Below are 4,004 nucleotides of genomic sequence, written 5' to 3'. Positions count from 1 at the left end.
AGATACGGGAGCTGGGTTTCGAGTTCGACATCGACACGGGCGAGGAGACGAGCGAGTCGCCCACGCAGACGGAGGCGACGGAGGAGGCGGAGGCGGAGGAGGTGTCGCAGGAGGCGGGCGAGCGCGCCCACACGGCCAGCAAGAAGCCGCGGCTGGCCGGCGAGGGCGCGCGCGACTTTCAGGCCGGCTACCGCGCCTTCGACGCGTGGGCGCGAGACACGCTGCACGAGCTGCGCCAGGTCGGGCCTCGCTTACATCTGTACATAATAGACAGCGGTACACGCTAGACGCTAGCAACAACATTCCTTGTACGGATTGTCCGGCTCGCCCGCTGCAATACTACGACCTCACGAAGATAGGCGTCGTGCCGGAGGCCTAATTTTAGTTCTCTTTCCCTTCCCATCCTTTTTTTTTAATAAGGAAAGTGAATTTATCGGAGTAGGCGATGAATAGGAATGGGAAATATTCTCATTTTGTGCGTTCCTTCCTCCGTCGATTAGAGGTGGGCATCGCATCGACGGGCAGAGGTCGCTCCGCTATTTCGGCATTATAACATGAGAAGAACATCGCTAGCGGAGATGATACAGTTCCGTTTGTAAGATGTAAGTGTAATGTGTCAGTGCGAGAGGTCGCTGGAGGAGAGCTCGCCGGCGCAGTGGGCGAGCTGGGCGAGCTGGGCGGAGCGGGCGGGCGCGCTGTGCGAGCGCACGCGCCGGCACGCGGAGGAGCGCCGCCAGGAGCTCGCGCACGTGCAGGAGATCCAGCGCCGCCTGGCCGCCGAGCCCGCGCTGCAAGGTACCGCCGCCAGCCGCCGCAACCCGCCTGCTAACTCACGCTTAGCTCTGAGACAATGCTGTGACTTTCGATGTTTTACAGATGAGGCGCAGCGTCACGCCGACAGCATAGCGGAGCTGCAGCGCGGCTGGGAGGAGGTGCGGGAGCTGGCGGCGCGACTGGAGGCCGCGCTGGAGGCGCTGCGGGATGCGCGCGAGTTCGCCGAGGGCGCGGCCAGTCTGCGCGCGCAGCTCGAGGAGACGCGCGAGTGGAGGCGGCGCGTGCAGGCGGACAGGCCCTCCCACAACCAGCTGATACACCTGCGCAACAGGCTGCGCGCGTTGCGCCAGCTGGAGCCGCGGCTCGAGGAGCTCGTGGCGCGCGGCGGAGCTCTGCTGGCGAGGCCGCTGCCGCAGGGGCTTAGGGACGACGTCGAGAACGAAACGAAGCGAACGAAGGAGGAGTTCGAGGAAATGGTCGCGCATTTGACGGAGAAGGAAGCCGAGATGAAGGCGGGCCTGGGGCAGCGCGCGCAGGGCAGGGGCCGGCACGAGGAGGAATTCCGCGCGCTGCAGACGCAGGTCGCGGACCTGGAGGGGCAGATCCTCGCCGAGCACGCCGACGTATCGACGCGGAAGGAGACGGAGAGCAAAATTCAACATCTAAAGCGGTTGCAGACGCGATTCGAGGAGCTGCAATCGACGTACGATGCGGTCGTGAGAGAGAGACGAGAGAAGTACGACTCGGGCAGCGTCCCAGACTTGAACCTCGCGAGTAGCGTGGAAAATCTGGTCACCAAGGTCGGCGACTGCAAAACTATTCTGCAGCAGAAGATAGACAAACTGGAGAAAGGTAAAATGGGTATATCGGTCATTCTCCGTCTCCTTTGTTTATTGAGATGTTATCTTGTAACCGATGTATTGTTTGTTGACAATCAGTCGTCAGCTTCAAAAGTGTCGTTTTTGCCAATTTGTCCTCGCATTTGCTGTTCTTACTTTGACACTTTGACCGACGTTTCCAACATTGTGCGCTGCGTGGTGAGAAGTAACGTGGTATAACGTGGTGGTGGTGTGTGCAGGCGCGGCGCGACTGGCGCGGCTGGAGGAGGCGCTGGAGGCTGCGGGCGCGCGGCTGGCGGCGGCGGAGCAGCTGCGGGTGCAGGCGGCGGGCGCTCTGCCCGGCGACCTGGCCGAGCTGCAGGACCTGCTCCGGCGCGCGCAGGTGACGTATACTGCTGCATGACACCACGCTACAGTATAAATAAACAATGGATCTGCGCTTTACTGTGCCGATATGAATATCGCCGAGTGCCGCCTCGATTACAATAACTCAGCCATCATTCGAATCGATGGGAAACAAAGTCGAGTACGTCCAGCGTTGGACCGTTACTTTAAGGGGACAGTAGTTAGTAAGTTCGTAGCGGTGTGTTGTAGGAGGTGGAGTCCGGCGCGGAGGAGGTGGAGCGCCTGCTGGACGAGGCGGAGCTGCTGGGCGGGGCGGGGGCGCTGCGCTCACAGCTGGAGGCGCTGCGCCGCGAGCTGCCGGCCGCGCTGCAGCGACTGCGCGACGCTCACTCCCGCACGGAGCGCGTCTTCGAGGAGATCGAGGAGGTAGGCGAGGTGGGGCGTTGCGCGGAGTGCAGTGAGCGCGTGCAGCACACTGAGCGGCGAGGTCGGTTGCAGCTGGAGCGGTTCCTGGCGGAGCTGGAGGGGCAGATGCCGGGCGAGGCGGAGTGCGCCATCCGGGACTCGGCCGAGCTGTATCGAATGAAGACGCGCTTCCAGACGCTGAAGGAGCAGTGCGATGAGCGCACCGAGCGGTTCCGCGCCCTCAACGAGGAAGGTGCCGACCCTTGCCACGTGTATTTATGTGTTTACTTTAATTCCGGGCCGAGCTCACAACTGAGCCGAGCGTGTGTGTGCGCAGGCAACGAGATCTTGCTGCTGGCGGAGCGGCGCGCTGCCGCACTGGCGCGCCGGCTGACACAGCTGTGCGCGCTGTGGTCGCGCGTCACGCACGCCGTCTACGAGCGCTACAAGTTAGTAACGATTGCGCGAAATTTAATTTTGATGTTACATACAATTTTATTTCTTTGTATAGATCGCTGTTGGGAAAAGAGACTTTAATAAGGTATATTTATTTTGTAACGATGATGGCGGCAGGGTGCTGGCGGAGGCGTGGCACGAGTCGGGCGAGCTGCGCGCGTGGCTGGCGCAGCAGGCGGCCTGGCTGGACGGGCTGCAGCGTCGCCTGCAGCGCCCTCGGCCGTCGCCCGACCGCCCCGACCTGCCCGACGCAGAGGACATCTCCGACCAACTATACGTACGCCTCTTTTTTATTCGTATTTCGTCTCCTTCGGCAAAATTCTAATCCGATCGGAAAAGATAAGTAAGAGGCTATGGTGGGTTACGTCAGGACCTGGAGAACTACGTGCAGAACCACAGCGACGAGCGGCTGGCGCGCATCCAGGACATCGGGCGGCAGCTGGAGCGCGCGCACATCATGCCCGACTGGATCCGCGCCGAGGTCGCCGCCGTCACCCAGCGCTGGCACCACCTGCGCGACCAGGTACTCTCTCACCTCCTTCATCTTGTTTGCGTTAGTTTATAAATGCGACATGTGAGCGTGCGCAGGCGCAGGAGCGCAGCCGCGAGCTGGAGGCGGCGGCGCGCGAGGCGGCGCAGTGCGAGGTGCAGCTGGAGCGGCTGCAGCAGTGGGCGGAGGGCGCGCTGGGCGGGCGGCCGGGGGCGGGCGGGCGGTCCGGTCTGCGCCGCGAGCTGCCCGCCCGGCGCGCCGCCCTGCTGGACCTGGAGCGGCGCGCCGGCCCGCAGCGCCTGCACGACCAGCTGCAGCGCCTGCAGGTATCCCGCGATAATATTCATTTAAACATTATTTTTCTTCGCGGCTGTACTGAATCAACAGTTACAACGGTATACAAAACGGCAATTTCATATGTAAGGACCTAATATCTTTAGCGGTATTTATTTTAAATTCTTGTGTTGTAGGAAAAATTTGATGAAATCGAGGAAGAATTGAAACCGGGTAGCGGCGAACCGGAGGATGCGGAGGAGGAGGCGGGGGCGGGGGCGGGCGAGGATGCGGAGGCGGAGGCGGGCGCGGGCGAGACGGAGGCGGAGGCGGAGGAGGGCGCGACGCGGCTGGAGGCGCGGCTGCGGCGCGCGGCGGGCGTGCTGCAGGAGGTGCAGCGCGCCGCCGCCGCCCTGCCGCCC

Source organism: Papilio machaon, chromosome 18 (assembly GCF_912999745.1).
Source record: "Papilio machaon chromosome 18, ilPapMach1.1, whole genome shotgun sequence".
Taxonomy (NCBI): domain Eukaryota; kingdom Metazoa; phylum Arthropoda; class Insecta; order Lepidoptera; family Papilionidae; genus Papilio; species Papilio machaon.
The sequence above is the reverse complement of the archived record's forward strand: the minus strand, read 5'-3'. Positions refer to the sequence as shown.